We start from the raw sequence: 18,619 nt of genomic DNA, 5'->3' as shown, positions 1-18,619 counted from the left end.
AGGATGGAGAACAAACCCCCAAGCAACCCCAGTGTGGCCTGGGAGAGGAAAAGCGATTCTGACAGGAGAACACCTCCACCGGAGCCCTGTGAGGAGACTGAGGTGCAGGTGCTGAGTAATGGTGAGTGAGGGTCCCCACCCAGCACTGCGGGCAGGGCTGGGCCAGCGAGTGCCCCCTGCTCGACACCAGGGCCCCTTATCCTCACAGCCACGGGCACACTGTGCCAGGGGAGCGGGCACACGGCTGGACAGGGCAGAGCTCCTTCCTCTGCTCGCGCCTGCCTTCGGCCCCTCTGCAGGCTATAGCAATGCTCACTCTCCTCCCTGCTTAGATGCTGACTGTGTGCCTGTGTGTGAAGGGGAAAAGGAGGCTGCAGTTTTCATCAAGGCCTACGTTTCTGATGTACACATGAAAAAGGTAACTGCACGAGCCTCCAGCTCTGCTGTGCCTGCATCTCCGGATTGTCCCTCCGGCTCTGCTGCCAGGCTGCAGGAGGGCTGCTGGCTGTGCACAGCTGCTGCCCTCCAGGCATCCCGCACTGCTTTGCACCCCATGATGGTTGGTCCCTACGGCCATAGCTCTCCCCACTCACACTCCATCTCTGTGTGCCCACCAGGATCTGGAACAAAAGGTGCAGTTCCTGAACAGCATCCGCACACTCTGCAGCACTGCTGCCAGAACGGGCTTGACACAGGGCCTGGATGTCTTCTGCTCCACAAACAGTATAGCAGAGAATATCAGGGTGAGCGGACATGGCCCCTGTGTAACTCTACCCTGTGAGGACAGGGCTGGGGCAGGGGGAGGCAGGGAAATCATGCACAGGCACCAAGATTCCTCAGGCGGGATTCCAGGTGTAGCTGAGTGGGGTGTAGTACACCCAGCAGTGGGGGTGTACAACAGCATGTGTGTGCCAGTGCTGGTTAAGGGGCACTGGAGCTTCTCAGGCCCTGCCAGGCAGTGCTAGGCTTGCTGGTGCTGGGCGTGGTGGCTGCCAGGTGCCATCCCAGTTGTGCTTTGCAGGTTCTACTGCTCGAGGAGCCCACAAGGTCGCTGAGCACAACACTGCCATACCAGAGCATGAATGCCATTGCTGACTTGAGGTACCTGCCCAGCCCCTGGTGTAGCCAGCACATCCCCAGGCCATGATCCCGGTGGCCCTGACCCTATCAGTGAGGTATCCCCCATCTGGGCAGGGATGGCCTCAGCTCTCCCGTACTCCAGCCCCGTGGAGGAGAAGGCACCTCCTGGCAGGGCTACCCATCTCTCCCAGGGAGTCCTGCCCAGGGGAGGACTTCTTCTACCCCTGCCTCAGCATCGAGGCACCGCTCCTAGCATCGAGGTCTCTCTATTTGCAGCAAAATGAAGGCCATTACAGAGGATGAAATATCACATCTCCTACACATGTGCTTCAAAGTCATCTTCTACCTTCCTCCAGAAGAGGACTTGAACACTTGCCTCTACAACCCTGTACGTAGTGGGTGAACTGCAGACCTGGTGTCTCTGGGTTGCCCCCTTGGATTACTTGTGTCCAGAGATTACTGACAATCCTTGTGGGGCAGGATCTTGCTTCCCTTCACCCCTTCTCTCTCACGTTTGCTGTGGGCCAGGCAACCCACCCTGCTTGCAGCGGGCTCTGCACACTGCAGCTCTGCAGCCCTGGGTCCTGTCCCAGACTGTGCATAGATCTGCAGGTGTTTTTGCTCAATAGTGAGAGGAGTTCACAGCAGTCTTTTGGAGGTGAGAGGGACCTCTGAGAGACTTCCATATCCTACTATCCTCCTTGCAGACCCTGCATGCTATGGATGAGATGCTGCAGATATTGGTGGCGAACTATCCCACCCCCAGCGTCAATAAGGAGCTGCACGGCATCTTGGAGGTCTGTCTGTTGCAGAGCTCTGTCCCCACACCTCTCTTTGATATAATTTGTGCCTTCTTCATGGGAATGGAACTGGGAGCAGCTGGAGTGGCCATCAGCAGCTCCCAGGCAAACCAGAAGCTCTTCTCCTCACAGGTGCTGCTGCCTTTCACCAGCTCGGAGACCAAAGTTGTGCGTGACAGGGCAATGGTGCGGATGTGGAAGGTTTGTGGTTTCCTGGCCAGCAGTCACTGGGGGAAGGTAAGGAGCCAGGACCTTTCCAGCCAGCCTGTCTCCCCCCTCCCTGCATTCCAGAGCAGCCTACAGCTCAGGGGTACTGCGAGATGAGCTTGGCTACTGTTGGGAGCCCTCAGCATGCTTCTTCCTTAAAAGGAGGGTCTTCACCTTTCCTTTTCCTCCAGTCTTGCACCTTGGCCAACGTTCCACCCTAGTCCATGTTCACTCTCTCTCAGTTTGACATGTTTTTACTCCCTTCCTTCTTTCCTTCCTACAGTTACTTGCAGAAAGACTTCTCCCTTCTCAGAGGACTGATTTCGTCCTCATGACTCTTGAGACCACCATTAAAGACAGTAGGATTAAGGAGAAGAACAGAGCCAAGATTATACTGGATGTGATTCTGACAAAGCCTGGCATCTGGCTGATGGATGTAAGCAGTATGGGGCTGTACTGCAGTGCACTGTCTCTGCTCATTCCTGCCCAGCCCTGCCCTGCCCATTTTTTTTCTGAAAGAGTGGTCAGGCACTGGATTGGCCTGCCTAGGGAGGTGGTTGGGGCACCATCCCTAATGCAGTTCAAGAAGTGTTTAGAGGAGGTGCTAAAGGATTTGATTTAGTAGTTGGGTAGGGATAGTGATAGGAGGAAGGTTGGACTAGATGATCTTGTAGGTCCTTTCCAACCTTATGAACCTATGAACCTACGCTCTGTCCTGCCCAGCCCTGCCCTGCCCTGCCCTCCACAGCTCGTGAGCATCCAAAATCATTTTATGCCAGGAAAGAGCAGTGGGATGGACAGCAGTATCAGTGGCAATGGGGCAAATGTCTGCAGTCCAGCAGCAGCAGCGATCTCCCTGTCTCTTCCAACCAGGTACCAACGATTGTGGAGTTCATCCACAGCAACCTGGGAAGCATCAGCACATCGCTTCAGGAGATCCTTTTCTCGGTGCTTGATGTGCTCAGCAACCACTTTCCTACGAACGTGATGATGAGCGTGTTGACGAGACTTCCACAGAATAACAGGTACCAGCCCTGACAGTCCCACACATTGATTGCATGGGAAGAATAGGACTTGAAGGATGCTCTGGCTGCCAGAGACAAAGAAAGCTGCAGGACAGCATTGAGGAGCAGGCCTTCCATCCCACTGTGCTTTTCAGTGCTGGTGGGCCAGTCAGGGCTGCAGCAGCCAACGCCGACCACGGCAGCCCAGAGCCTCCTACCCGGCTCCTGCCCTGCCCCTCGGGGAAGGCCATCTCAGCCCCTCCTGCTCACCCAAGCAGCCGGGTCCCCAGGCCTCTGCGAGCCAGTGGGGTGGCAGGGCCAGGGCTGCAGCACAGCCTGGGTTATGCTGGAGCCATGGTGCTGTGGCTGAGGCAGCCCTGCTGACATAGCATTGCTCTTGCTTTGCAGCACTACCCTGAACATGTGGAAGTCGATGCTTCACCTGCCTGAGACTCCTGCGAGGATCTTGGAAGAAATACACAATGTTCTCCAGGACCCACTGCTCTGGGAGATCTTTGACATCACCGCAGCGGAGCTGGGCCTTCTTCATCTAATTGTGAGTTACCAGACAAGGCACTGTGCTCTGTTTCAGGGCTCTCCTGCCCCAGCACCCAGATTCTCCTGCCTTGCCCACCCCACCCAGACTGGAAACCTAGGGTTGGGCAGAGGCAGTCAGGACTATGGCAGGGTCAGGGATGAAGCCATGGCATCTGCACAGGCTGAGCAGGCTGAAGGGCCGGGGAGGGGAAGTGCTCCTGGCCACCCAAGTCTGGTGCCGTTTCTGTGGTAGATTCTGCCGGCCAAATGCTCCGCAAAGCTGTGACTGGTCAGAGGGCAGGAGAAGCAGGCCTGTGTAGTGCTAGGCCTGGAGCACAGGGGGACCGTCACGATTTCCATGGACACTGCTGCCCCAGGCCAGGCTGTGTTCTCCCAGCGCCCTGCCAGTGAGCTGCCAGAGGAGCCAGGAGATGCAGGCTGCACGGAGTCCTGCTGCCTCTGTCCGGCTCTCACCGCTGCCTTTGTTTCAGGTGATGCCTCCCACCGAGAAGACCCTCAGAGATTTATGTAAGCCTGCACTCCTCCAGAATATTCTGAAGATGGAAAGCCTGCCAATACTGTGGCTGGGGCTCAGAGGCCTTCTCCTGCTATCAGAGAGACGTGAGACGGTGAGCAGGACCTAGTCAAATGAAGCCCTGTTGGCAGCGTGGTGCTGGGGTGGTGGGCATCGTTGTGCCGTGGCCTTGCCTGAGACTCAGGAGTTGGGGTGGTGGGGCCTGGGGAGATTTCCTGGAGCTTTCCTGATGGGTTACCTGGGGTAACTGTACAGGGGACAAAGAGTCCTTGATCTCCTGCCATCATTCTCCTATCTTTCCCATCACTCTCTGTGCACCCATGACCATCACCTGCTTTGATTCTGCTACTGCCATTCCGGTGGCTGCTGCCAGGAAGCAAGGCGTGTGGAAGGTGCTCTGAAACCTGAGCTTTTAAACCAGGGAGGCCAGTACCCTTTTGACTGTGTGCCTGTGTGTGAAGGGGAAAAGGAGGCTGCAGTTTTCATCAAGGCCTACGTTTCTGATGTACACATGAAAAAGGTAACTGCACGAGCCTCCAGCTCTGCTGTGCCTGCATCTCCGGATTGTCCCTCCGGCTCTGCTGCCAGGCTGCAGGAGGGCTGCTGGCTGTGCACAGCTGCTGCCCTCCAGGCATCCCGCACTGCTTTGCACCCCATGATGGTTGGTCCCTACGGCCATAGCTCTCCCCACTCACACTCCATCTCTGTGTGCCCACCAGGATCTGGAACAAAAGGTGCAGTTCCTGAACAGCATCCGCACACTCTGCAGCACTGCTGCCAGAACGGGCTTGACACAGGGCCTGGATGTCTTCTGCTCCACAAACAGTATAGCAGAGAATATCAGGGTGAGCGGACATGGCCCCTGTGTAACTCTACCCTGTGAGGACAGGGCTGGGGCAGGGGGAGGCAGGGAAATCATGCACAGGCACCAAGATTCCTCAGGCGGGATTCCAGGTGTAGCTGAGTGGGGTGTAGTACACCCAGCAGTGGGGGTGTACAACAGCATGTGTGTGCCAGTGCTGGTTAAGGGGCACTGGAGCTTCTCAGGCCCTGCCAGGCAGTGCTAGGCTTGCTGGTGCTGGGCGTGGTGGCTGCCAGGTGCCATCCCAGTTGTGCTTTGCAGGTTCTACTGCTCGAGGAGCCCACAAGGTCGCTGAGCACAACACTGCCATACCAGAGCATGAATGCCATTGCTGACTTGAGGTACCTGCCCAGCCCCTGGTGTAGCCAGCACATCCCCAGGCCATGATCCCGGTGGCCCTGACCCTATCAGTGAGGTATCCCCCATCTGGGCAGGGATGGCCTCAGCTCTCCCGTACTCCAGCCCCGTGGAGGAGAAGGCACCTCCTGGCAGGGCTACCCATCTCTCCCAGGGAGTCCTGCCCAGGGGAGGACTTCTTCTACCCCTGCCTCAGCATCGAGGCACCGCTCCTAGCATCGAGGTCTCTCTATTTGCAGCAAAATGAAGGCCATTACAGAGGATGAAATATCACATCTCCTACACATGTGCTTCAAAGTCATCTTCTACCTTCCTCCAGAAGAGGACTTGAACACTTGCCTCTACAACCCTGTACGTAGTGGGTGAACTGCAGACCTGGTGTCTCTGGGTTGCCCCCTTGGATTACTTGTGTCCAGAGATTACTGACAATCCTTGTGGGGCAGGATCTTGCTTCCCTTCACCCCTTCTCTCTCACGTTTGCTGTGGGCCAGGCAACCCACCCTGCTTGCAGCGGGCTCTGCACACTGCAGCTCTGCAGCCCTGGGTCCTGTCCCAGACTGTGCATAGATCTGCAGGTGTTTTTGCTCAATAGTGAGAGGAGTTCACAGCAGTCTTTTGGAGGTGAGAGGGACCTCTGAGAGACTTCCATATCCTACTATCCTCCTTGCAGACCCTGCATGCTATGGATGAGATGCTGCAGATATTGGTGGCGAACTATCCCACCCCCAGCGTCAATAAGGAGCTGCACGGCATCTTGGAGGTCTGTCTGTTGCAGAGCTCTGTCCCCACACCTCTCTTTGATATAATTTGTGCCTTCTTCATGGGAATGGAACTGGGAGCAGCTGGAGTGGCCATCAGCAGCTCCCAGGCAAACCAGAAGCTCTTCTCCTCACAGGTGCTGCTGCCTTTCACCAGCTCGGAGACCAAAGTTGTGCGTGACAGGGCAATGGTGCGGATGTGGAAGGTTTGTGGTTTCCTGGCCAGCAGTCACTGGGGGAAGGTAAGGAGCCAGGACCTTTCCAGCCAGCCTGTCTCCCCCCTCCCTGCATCCCAGAGCAGCCTACAGCTCAGGGGTACTGCGAGATGAGCTTGGCTACTGTTGGGAGCCCTCAGCATGCTTCTTCCTTAAAAGGAGGGTCTTCACCTTTCCTTTTCCTCCAGTCTTGCACCTTGGCCAACGTTCCACCCTAGTCCATGTTCACTCTCTCTCAGTTTGACATGTTTTTACTCCCTTCCTTCTTTCCTTCCTACAGTTACTTGCAGAAAGACTTCTCCCTTCTCAGAGGACTGATTTCGTCCTCATGACTCTTGAGACCACCATTAAAGACAGTAGGATTAAGGAGAAGAACAGAGCCAAGATTATACTGGATGTGATTCTGACAAAGCCTGGCATCTGGCTGATGGATGTAAGCAGTATGGGGCTGTACTGCAGTGCACTGTCTCTGCTCATTCCTGCCCAGCCCTGCCCTGCCCATTTTTTTTCTGAAAGAGTGGTCAGGCACTGGATTGGCCTGCCTAGGGAGGTGGTTGGGGCACCATCCCTAATGCAGTTCAAGAAGTGTTTAGAGGAGGTGCTAAAGGATTTGATTTAGTAGTTGGGTAGGGATAGTGATAGGAGGAAGGTTGGACTAGATGATCTTGTAGGTCCTTTCCAACCTTATGAACCTATGAACCTACGCTCTGTCCTGCCCAGCCCTGCCCTGCCCTGCCCTCCACAGCTCGTGAGCATCCAAAATCATTTTATGCCAGGAAAGAGCAGTGGGATGGACAGCAGTATCAGTGGCAATGGGGCAAATGTCTGCAGTCCAGCAGCAGCAGCGATCTCCCTGTCTCTTCCAACCAGGTACCAACGATTGTGGAGTTCATCCACAGCAACCTGGGAAGCATCAGCACATCGCTTCAGGAGATCCTTTTCTCGGTGCTTGATGCGCTCAGCAACCACTTTCCTACGAACGTGATGATGAGCGTGTTGACGAGACTTCCACAGAATAACAGGTACCAGCCCTGACAGTCCCACACATTGATTGCATGGGAAGAATAGGACTTGAAGGATGCTCTGGCTGCCAGAGACAAAGAAAGCTGCAGGACAGCATTGAGGAGCAGGCCTTCCATCCCACTGTGCTTTTCAGTGCTGGTGGGCCAGTCAGGGCTGCAGCAGCCAACGCCGACCACGGCAGCCCAGAGCCTCCTACCCGGCTCCTGCCCTGCCCCTCGGGGAAGGCCATCTCAGCCCCTCCTGCTCACCCAAGCAGCCGGGTCCCCAGGCCTCTGCGAGCCAGTGGGGTGGCAGGGCCAGGGCTGCAGCACAGCCTGGGTTATGCTGGAGCCATGGTGCTGTGGCTGAGGCAGCCCTGCTGACATAGCATTGCTCTTGCTTTGCAGCACTACCCTGGACATGTGGAAGTCGATGCTTCACCTGCCTGAGACTCCTGCGAGGATCTTGGAAGAAATACACAATGTTCTCCAGGACCCACTGCTCTGGGAGATCTTTGACATCACCGCAGCGGAGCTGGGCCTTCTTCATCTAATTGTGAGTTACCAGACAAGGCACTGTGCTCTGTTTCAGGGCTCTCCTGCCCCAGCACCCAGATTCTCCTGCCTTGCCCACCCCACCCAGACTGGAAACCTAGGGTTGGGCAGAGGCAGTCAGGACTATGGCAGGGTCAGGGATGAAGCCATGGCATCTGCACAGGCTGAGCAGGCTGAAGGGCCGGGGAGGGGAAGTGCTCCTGGCCACCCAAGTCTGGTGCCGTTTCTGTGGTAGATTCTGCCGGCCAAATGCTCCGCAAAGCTGTGACTGGTCAGAGGGCAGGAGAAGCAGGCCTGTGTAGTGCTAGGCCTGGAGCACAGGGGGACCGTCACGATTTCCATGGACACTGCTGCCCCAGGCCAGGCTGTGTTCTCCCAGCGCCCTGCCAGTGAGCTGCCAGAGGAGCCAGGAGATGCAGGCTGCACGGAGTCCTGCTGCCTCTGTCCGGCTCTCACCGCTGCCTTTGTTTCAGGTGATGCCTCCCACCGAGAAGACCCTCAGAGATTTATGTAAGCCTGCACTCCTCCAGAATATTCTGAAGATGGAAAGCCTGCCAATACTGTGGCTGGGGCTCAGAGGCCTTCTCCTGCTATCAGAGAGACGTGAGACGGTGAGCAGGACCTAGTCAAATGAAGCCCTGTTGGCAGCGTGGTGCTGGGGTGGTGGGCATCGTTGTGCCGTGGCCTTGCCTGAGACTCAGGAGTTGGGGTGGTGGGGCCTGGGGAGATTTCCTGGAGCTTTCCTGATGGGTTACCTGGGGTAACTGTACAGGGGACAAAGAGTCCTTGATCTCCTGCCATCATTCTCCTATCTTTCCCATCACTCTCTGTGCACCCATGACCATCACCTGCTTTGATTCTGCTACTGCCATTCCGGTGGCTGCTGCCAGGAAGCAAGGCGTGTGGCAGGTGCTCTGAAACCTGAGCTTTTAAACCAGGGAGGCCAGTACCCTTTTGATGATAAGGAAATTGTGTGTTTTGGACAGGCAAGAGAAATATGGGCCCTGCTGCCAAATATCATGAAGGCCATGAGTACTGGCAATACACATGTCACAGTGGAGGTGATGAATGTCTTCAGAAACATGGTGAACCATCTGGTGAAGAGAGAGGCCAGTTCCATTGCTCCGATGCTGGCTGAGAAGATCCTGCCTCTATTCAATCACGTAAGTCTGGTGTGGGAATCCAAGCTCTGTGGATGCGTGCTCAGCAGGACGGCCTTATCCGTTCTCTTGGCTCCTTTGGGCTTTTGTGGGATGTCTTCAGAGCCATGCAGCTCAGCCAGCCTTGTCCCTGTCAGCTTTGTCGCTGTCAGTGATGCAAAGCCTCTGTGTGGTGGCCCATACTGCAATGCACAAAACACTTTCTGCCAATGGTTGCTCTCAAACCCACGAGCACTCCCTTTACTTCCAACACCAGGCGTTGTCTCCGGGTGTTGTAGCAGGGAGGTGGAGTCTAAGCAGGCAGCTCGAGCCCCAGAGGCACTGCTGAGGGCCAGGCCTGTCTCCTCCTTGGCTTCGGGCCTGGGGAGCTCTGCTTGGCCTTTGTAGGGTGGCTGGGGGAGCACTGTGAGACAAAGGAACCTCGTGATGTAAACCTGTTGCACTGCTTTGCACCAGCGCACAGTGTCCTTGTGCAGAATGGGACTGATGCATCTCCTTCCGCATCAGCCACGCCTTTGCTCATGCTCACCATGGGCAGCGAGAGTGTGGCGCTGAGGTCCTCCCGTCCTTCTCCCTCAGGTGTCAAGTGAAGTGCGAGAGAGTTCCATCCGCCTCTTCAAAGATCTGATGGAGGCTGTGGTGTGGTGGCAGAAGGGAAACATGAAGAAGAACGTGCATGGGGGCCTGCTTCCTCTGCTCTTTCGGATGAGTGATGAGAGCCCGTGTGTTGCACAGGTACACATTTCAGACCTGACCAGGCAAGGCTGTGCTCAGTTCAGGGCTTTACTGGGAATTGAGGGCCAGGCTAGCAAGCATTCAGACTCCTAGGATGTGTGTCTGTGGTGCCAACTCCCAGCGTCTGATCTCTGTAGGCTGCTGGGGAAACCCTGGTCACTTGTGCAAAGTTCCTGAGGTGGAAGAAGCTCAAGCGCCTGGCCCAGGAACAGAACACAGTGTGGATTGGGAAGTGCTTGGTAAGGACAACCCCACAGCCACAGCCCCCCTGCTTGTGGGAAGGGGATACAGACAGGAGGGGTGACACCAGAAGCTGGGTTGTGTCTGCAAGCCCCATGCCTTTGTGCTCTTTTCCAGCTGTTTGAAAACCGGAAGAGAGTGGAAGGTTACCTGCGGCAGAGCCTGCCATACCTGAAGGATTCTCAGGCCTCTGTGAAAATTGAGGCAGCTAAACTCATTTGTGAGTGCAGCCCCTGAGTTCCCTCTTTGGGTCTTGCCCTTAGCCCTGCACCCCCTAGATACAGCCTGAATGTGCTGGTAGCCCTGATGGGCGCCTTGATCAGTTCCCCGCTCATGCACTGTACCTTCCTGGGCACAGCAGGGGAAGCAGCTGGGCTGGCTGGGCTGCAGCCAGTGCTCCTGGGAGTGTGTTGTTGAATGGGGGTCTGATGGGAACTCTCTACCTAGGGCGGGCTGTGGAGCACTCCAGGATTGAAAGTGAGGAACTGATGAATGAAATCCGCAGTGGTGAGTGAGGGCAGCGCTATGTGTTCTGGGACTAGGGATGGGGCAGAGCCTGGGCAGTATGCAGCCGTGCCTTGTCAGGCTGCAAGGAAATGCTGCACCCCCAGATCAGTGGGCTTCATCTCTGCTCTGCTTCCCTCTGTTGCAGGCCTTCAGCCTTTGGAAGATGATGCCCACCTGGCAGTTCGTTCTCTGGCAGCTGGGATAATCCTGATGATGAGACATGAAACGCGTCCAGCAACAGTATGGGACTGGCTCATGGCACTATTCAGCTAGCACTGTGAAACCACCTGCTCTGGAAGGGGGAGTTGGGAGAGGGGGTGGGCGAAGGATTCGTAGACAATGGTTTAAAAAATAAATAAATAAATAAAAATTTAAAAAAGGATATGTAGAGGAACCGTAAATTTACTAAATCTAACAAAATCAAAGAATTGAGAGAAACAAATGTTTCCAAACCCATTCTTAGATCTTTCCTTAGAAAAAATGCAGGAGAAGCACACATATTTTATCTCCACGGAAGCCGAGAGGGAACACTGAGAGCGAGAGAGGCTGGTGTCTGCTCAGGAGCACCACCCCTCTGCCACTCCCTGCCACAGCATTAACTCTTGAACTCCCAGTTGGTGTTCTGATGTGCAATACTGGCATCAAACCATAACAACCTTGTATTGAAGGGCAAAGTTTTATCATCCCCAAGCCTAAACAGCATGACCAGGTTGCTCGCAAGAACTTTGAAAACAAGAGAATTCCCAAGACCAGACTTTGAAAACAATGTCTTCCTAACGCATGGTGATCTGTCTTCACAACTCTGCTCACTGGATACTCTGACCATCCCCCTCTTCAAACCGGATTGTATGAGTGGCAGGATGGTTGTATGGGCTGTGTGCACGTTTTATAATGACTACTTTTTCTAGTTCCTGTACCATCCTTGATATTTCATCTTGTCTCCCCGGGAGTCAATACTGTCTTACATTAGTAAGCTGGTGTGGTTTCATCAATCAAATAGTATTTGTGCAATACAGACAGTATTGAGGGGCCATGCAAAACGTAATCTAAAGTATTTTTGCCAAAGCCGGAACTCTCTCACAGACGTCCAGAGAGTCAGACCTCATGAAATGTCGATTGCCCCAATCCCTGAATAACTCTCGGGCATGGACACTTTATACTCCCATGGTAGGAGATGCCCAACCCCCAGTTTCAACCATGTTGGAATGACCGGAATGGTCTGTCCCCTAAACTCACTAATCATCACTTTATTACCCTTAAATCTAGATGGATCTCCATACATAATCGATGTTTCCACACCGGTGTTTAATGAAGCCATTACTCTTTGAACATCTATTTCTGACCAGAATACTGACAGTTCAACACAGGGCCTCTGGTCCCATCTGGAGGCCCTAAGAGAACCAGTGTCCCTTGTCACTCCATGAATTTTGACAGATTGAGAACTTTTACCACAGGTGGCTCAGGCATTGTAGCCCAAGACAGCTGTGGAGGATTTCTCTTCCTTTTTGGTACTATAAAATCAGCTAAATTCCAGGTTGTAGTAGGTGCTTCTTGTAGTATTTGGACTCCCAATTTTCTGGGACTACTCGGAAACTCTTGATTGTTTCTTAGTTGTTTCCATAACTGGAATAAAATATGGTTGGGCTGTCCATCGATTTTGGCAAATGCAACCTTGGCCCGTATAAGATCATTGAACATGGTTTTCTGAGACGCCTGTATGGGGCCTGATCAGGGTGTCCGTGGGGCAGTCTTCTGGGTTCTAAGTGGGAAGGCCTCGGCTTCCTCCACCATGCGGACATTGCGCCTAGTCCTTATGCGCGCTGTTTCCCCCAGGTCTGCTACCAGTTGAGTTGCTTGTTGGACAATGGCTTCTAAAGCTACTAACAGATTTAGTATGGACACCAATGTCCCATAAAGATGAGAAGGGGCTTGCTGCAATATCAGGTCTCTCACACCTACCGAGAATTTTTCTGTGTCTGGGCCTTCAAATGTGTCGGAACACATGGCCTCCCTCATACCCAGTTCTCAAATGTACGTTTGGAAGTCCTCCATAGAGGACCATAAACCCGTAAGAAGTAGTAAGTCTGTTTTATTGGCCAAGTTAGTCGGCCTGCCGCCATCAACCAGTCTATAATAGAGTCGTTTTCTTTATTATATTGGATGGTGGCATGTAATCTTAGCCTCAGGGCTGGGTGTAGGGTTATAGAAGCGATCTTGGACTTTCTGTCCCATTAACTAATACACTTTCAGCTCCTGCATCCCATAGTCATAATAACCACGATGGTATTCTTTCCCTAGGCTTTTGATGGAACCACTGTACTAGGGGCGAGCTGTTAAATGAAAACATGTTTCAGCAGGAGGCTGTTGGTCAGAAGGCAACCCTGCCGGTCTATCTTGTACTTTCTTTGTTTTCTGAGTTATAATTGGGCAGATCTCAAAGGGATCCATCATAGATGGAGCTTTGAGATCTGATTTAGAGACCTTGTCCTCTGAGGAATCCAGGTCCGTTACCTCAGGGACCTGAGTGTCCTCAACTGAAATCTACGTATTTGCCTCGTTGGGGCATTTAGTCCTGTTTTTTCGGTACTTAAGGTGCCCTACTGGGGCTCCAATTTCTTGAAACAGTCGCCAGGAAGCAAGGCGTGTGGCAGGTGCTCTGAAACCTGAGCTTTTAAACCAGGGAGGCCAGTACCCTTTTGATGATAAGGAAATTGTGTGTTTTGGACAGGCAAGAGAAATACGGGCCCTGCTGCCAAATATCATGGAGACCATGAGTACTGGCAATGCGCATGTCACAGTGGAGGTGATGAATATCTTCAGAAACATGGTGAACCATCTGGTGAAGAGAGAGGCCAGTTCCATTGCTCCGATGCTGGCTGAGAAGATCCTGCCTCTATTCAATCACGTAAGTCTGGTGTGGGAATCCAAGCTCTGTGGGTGCGTGCTCAGCAGGAGGGCCTTTTCATTCTCCTGTCTCCTTTGGGCTTCTGTGGGATGTCTTCAGAGCCATGCAGGTCAGCCAGCCTTGTCCCTGTCAGCTTTGTCGCTGTCAGTGATGCAAAGCCTCTGTGTTGTGGCCCATACTGAGTCCTGCGCAAAGCACCTTCTGCCAACGGTTGCTCTCAAACCCACGAGCACTCCCTTTACTTCCAACACCAGGCGTTGTCTCCGGGTGTTGTAGCAGGGAGGTGGAGGCTAAGCAGGCAGCTCGTGCCCCAGAGGCACTGCTGGGGGCCAGGCCTGTCTCCTCTCCTCCTTGGCTTCGAGCCTGGGGAGCTCTGCTTCTTTGTCTTGGTGGGGTGGCTGGGGGAGCACTATGAGGCACAGGCACCCCGTGCTGTAAACCTGTTGCACTGCTTTGCACCACCGCAGTGTCCTTGTGCAGAATGGGACTGATGCATCTCCTTCCGCATCAGCCACGCCTTTGCTCATGCTCACCATGGGCAGCGAGAGTGTGGCCTGAGGTCCTCCCGTCCTTCTCCCTCAGGTGTCAAGTGAAGTGCGAGAGAGTTCCATCCGCCTCTTCAAAGATCTGATGGAGGCTGTGGTGGTTCAATTTTATTATATTTAGTAAAGTTACCGTTCCTTCTCAGATCGTGCCGTTGTCTTCTTGTAGACCCATCTCTTCCTGCTGTTTCCCCCTCCCCCCCGGAGCGCGGCTCTGCTTGGGCGGCCGCGCGGCCACTGACGCAGTTTCTTTTCCTCTCCTCTCTCCCTTCTCGGTTTTTCCCTTGGGTCACTGTCATGGAAAACACCGTGACAGAATGTAACCGTCGCCTGATCAGATCTTAACGCACGCTGCCTTTCTGTGTATATAAGCTTTGAGTTGTTGCTTAATTACATTACATTAGCTTGCATCAAGCTGGGTTCCTGTCCCTTCATTGCAGCCCGCGCTGCAATTCAAGTATCTACAGTAGTGCTCCTCCAGGAGCTCCGCAGAGGAGCTAAATCCTATTTTAATTGTTCTTAAAAATGTTCCTGGAAGGCATGCTGCTCGCTTCTCATTCTCATTCTCCTTTCTTCCATGGACAGACTTGGAAGAAAGATTCTAAATGGGTTCTCTGTGAGAACGGTGATTTTCAGGGAACAGAGGAAGTGCTCCCCTTTCCTTTTTCAGAGCACAAGGACAGAACCAAACACTCTTTTTTGCTTAAGAGAAAAAAGATTCTGGAATAATGTAAATCTGTACCTGGAAATCTTGGCATCAAGTGTAAAGTCTCACTCATTGCATACAAATAAAGAACTGACCAAGACATATTTTCAGCTTTCAGCTGTGCACAGCAGAGCTCTGTAAAGCAGTCAACAGTATGAACAGGTTTACAGAGATAAATGTGTCTTTTGCACAAATGTCAGGCTTTACACTGATAACTAGTATATTCTGACATTATTAATATTAGCTAGAAAATCAATGCGTAAATATGTACAAACAATAACTGTTCAAGTTACTTCAAATGCTGGAAATTATTGAAGATAAAAAGCAATTGGTAATTTGAATACTTTTAAAGCAAACTAAGTGACTTGCTAAAGTTCAGAAGTTTTTATTATACATCCTGGAAGGTCTGCTTACACTACCTTTTAAATAAACAGAAGTTATCCCTTTGATGTAAATAGGTGCTAAGTCACTCCAGCTAAGAAAGACTATATCTACAAGAACAAAAGGATTATTTACACATTCTGAAGAATTCCAAGAAATTTTGTTTTAATACTTAAATTCAGAACACAGTACTCTATATTTACAGAACCACAGAGTAATTTGCTGAATATCAAGTCCACATCCCTGCTAGAAGCAGGGTCACCTGCAGCATGCTGCTATGGAATATATCCAGAAAAGCTTTAAGTATCTCCAAGAATAGAGACTACACAGCTTCTCTGGTTAATTTGTTCCAGCATCTGAAAACTCACAGTAGAAATGTGCCTTATTTTTTAAAGGGATTTCATGTGTCTCATTTTGTGCTCTTCTGGGCACCACTGAGGGGAGTCTAGTTCTGTCTTCATTACTGGTTTCCGTCAGATAGACAGTTCAGATATCACTGAGTCTTCTCTTCTCCAGTCTGAGCAGTCCCAGTTCACTTAACCTCTTGTCATAGGAGATGAGCTCCAGGTACTTAATCATTTTTGTAGCCCTTAGCTGGGATGTCTCTATTGGAGAGAGCTTCACGTAACCCTTGTGCTGTGGAGCCCAGAACTGTATGGAGTAGACAGGTATAGCCTTAGCAAGTACTAAACGGACTTTGTGCCACTGATGACAATCCTCTAAGCTCAGCTGTTCAGTTTCTTGCTTCTTTTCCTGCTTGCCCTTCCTTGTAATAGGTGTGGTATTTGCTATCTTGCAGTACTCAGTAACCTCACTGGTCATCATAATCAATTAAAAATGATGGAGAGTTGCCTCAAAATACTCTTGTGTTTGCATTCTGCCATGCCCTATGATTTTTTGTCTGTTCAGTTTGCTTAAATATTCCCTAACCTGATCGCCTCTGCTGAGCTGAGCCTAAGTCCTACTTTTTGGCCAGCTCTCTCCTCTCAGGATGCTGAACTCTACCATCTCCTGGATTGCATGAAACTTTACAGTGACTCAAGTCTTGTATATAAATAGGAGTTTTGTGTATAGTCTTGTATATAAATAGGAGCCCTTGTTTTGTATGTAGTCTTGTATATAAATAGGAGCCCTGTGCACATGAGGCGTCTTCTGTTTGTCAGAAAAAGACCTCAACATTTCTTCCTGACTCTGTGGTCTGTTGTGAAAGTGTGGTTGCCAATTGTGGTATGCTATAAGCCCAGTCAACCCAATCTCAGTTGTTTATAATGCTTCCCTAGGAGAAGCTTAATGCCTCAGGCTGCACTGCTTTGTCACCCGTTCTAGGCGGAAACAACTATTCAGAATCTGGGGCTTGAATATTTAACTTCTGGTTCTGAAAAAAAAAGAATGCCACTTAGTAGTCCAAGTGGTTGCCCGAGTTTGTCTTTAAACAACTTTTACCAGCTGGGTACAGACTTTTTCATTTACTTCCTTGCTTTTGTAGGCTTTTCTGATGTTGTTACAGGTGAGACTCTCCAGTTTTATGCTGCAAGCCCTGGAAAGAGCACTACATTGAAGACAAGTTTTCAGTGTTATGTAATTAATCATTTGTTTCTTATTAAACTGTTTACATTTACAATCTGAGTTTGCAGCTCCTCAAAAAACAAAATAGCAAAGGTCATAGTGTGTTGAAGGCACAGAGAAGATTGGACAAAAAAATATATCCAGGGCAGATATCACTGTATACCTAATCCTACCCACCAGAGTTGTGATATTATTTAGAATTTTGTCCAATTTGGTAAATATTTAATGGTAATGACTGAGTTACATATGAAGGTGGGATGAAGAGGCAAGTTGAAGGAGCAGTTTTCAGAAACGTTACCAGCACCACCAGTGGCTCATTATTGATCTTTCAGTAGAGTTAAGGCAGGACTTAAGAAAGCATGAAAAATCTAATAAAAGTGAAAACATATCACTTGGATTATCTAAAATTTAGTGAATGAGTTAATTAGTGTTTTGAATGCCTCATGCAGCATGCTAAGCAGTGACCAATATTTGGATGCCAGACGTTCTTGTACGTCAACTTTTTTTACTCGGCACCTGGCATGATGGCAGCAGGGGAGGCTGCCTGTTTCTGAGGGGTAGGAGGATTCTAGCCAAGGAACTGGCGGGACTTATTGACAGGTCTTTAAACTAGATATGAAAGGGGGAGGGGACAAAATGAGGACCGCTGGGGCCGAGGGGGTAGTTCAAGGCTCAAAACAGAGCTTGATGGGTGAAGAGGGTGGAATTCATAGGCATGGAGAGAGGCAGGGGGATACTGCTTCTCTGAAGTGTCTGTACACCCATGTGCGCAGCATGGGAAATAAACAGGAAGAGTTGGAGATCTGCGTGCGGTCGCAAGGCCATGATCTCACTGTGATCACAGAGACATGGTGGGACAGCTGTCACGACTGCAATATTGCCATGGAGGGCTGTGTGCTTTTTAGGAAAGATCGGCTGGCAAGGAGAGGTGGTAGAGTTGCTCTTCATGTGAGAAAGCAGTTAGAATGTATTGAACTCCAGTTGGAGGAGAGTGACGTAGCAGTGGAGACTTTGTGGGGGAGCATCAAGGGGCAGACTGGTAAGGGTGATGCTGCTGTGGGTTTGTACTACAGTCCTGCTGATCAGGAAGAGGAGGTTGACGAGACCTTTCATAAGCAATTAGAAGTAGTGTCACGTTCCCAGGCACTGGTGCTTATGCGGGACTTCAGTTATCCAGATATTTGCTGGATGAGCAACATGGCCAAGCACGCATGGTCCAGACAGAGCATGCAATGTGTTGAAGACAACTCTCTGCTGCAGGTGGTGGAGGAACCGATGCAGGGAGGGGTGTTACTGGACCTTATTCTCACTAACAAGGAAGGACTTGTTAAGGAAGTAATGGCTGGGGACAACTTGGGTTGCAGTGATCACAAGATGGTGGAGTTCAAGATCCTGAGAGGCAGGAGCAAAGCAAAAAGTAGGACTGCTATCCTGGACTTTAGGAGAGCAAACTTTGATCTCTTGTGGGACCTACTTGGAGCTATGTGGTGGGCTAGGGTGTTAGAAGGTAAGGGGGGCTGTGAGAACTGGTCAGCATTTAAACAGCTCTTCTTCCAAGCTCAGGATCAGTGCATTTTTTTGAGTAAGAAATGGGGAAAGGGTGGCAGGAAACCCCCGTGGATGAGCAAGGAGATCACGCGCCAAACAAAGAGAAGAAGAAGGTCCATGAAATGTGGAAAAGGGGTCTGACCACTTGGGAAGAATATAGAAAGGTTGTCAGGTCATGCAGGGATGCAACGAGGAAGGATAAAGACCGCCGGGAATTGAATCTGGCAAAAGGGATAAAGGATAATAAAAAAGGCTTTTTGAGGTATGTTAACAGTAAAAGGAAGACTAGGGAGAAGATGGGCTCCCTACTAGGTGAAGGGAATGTTCTGGTAATGGGGTATGCTGAGGGCCGAAATACTGAACTTCTTTGCTTCTGTCTTCAGTTAAAAAGCTCTTCCACAGGAATCCCAGACTCTGG

This window comes from Cyrtonyx montezumae, unplaced genomic scaffold (assembly GCF_038088225.1).
Source record: "Cyrtonyx montezumae isolate F1298 unplaced genomic scaffold, pur_monq_1.0 scaffold_34, whole genome shotgun sequence".
NCBI classification, from domain to species: domain Eukaryota; kingdom Metazoa; phylum Chordata; class Aves; order Galliformes; family Odontophoridae; genus Cyrtonyx; species Cyrtonyx montezumae.
This window is presented reverse-complemented; position numbering follows the sequence as displayed.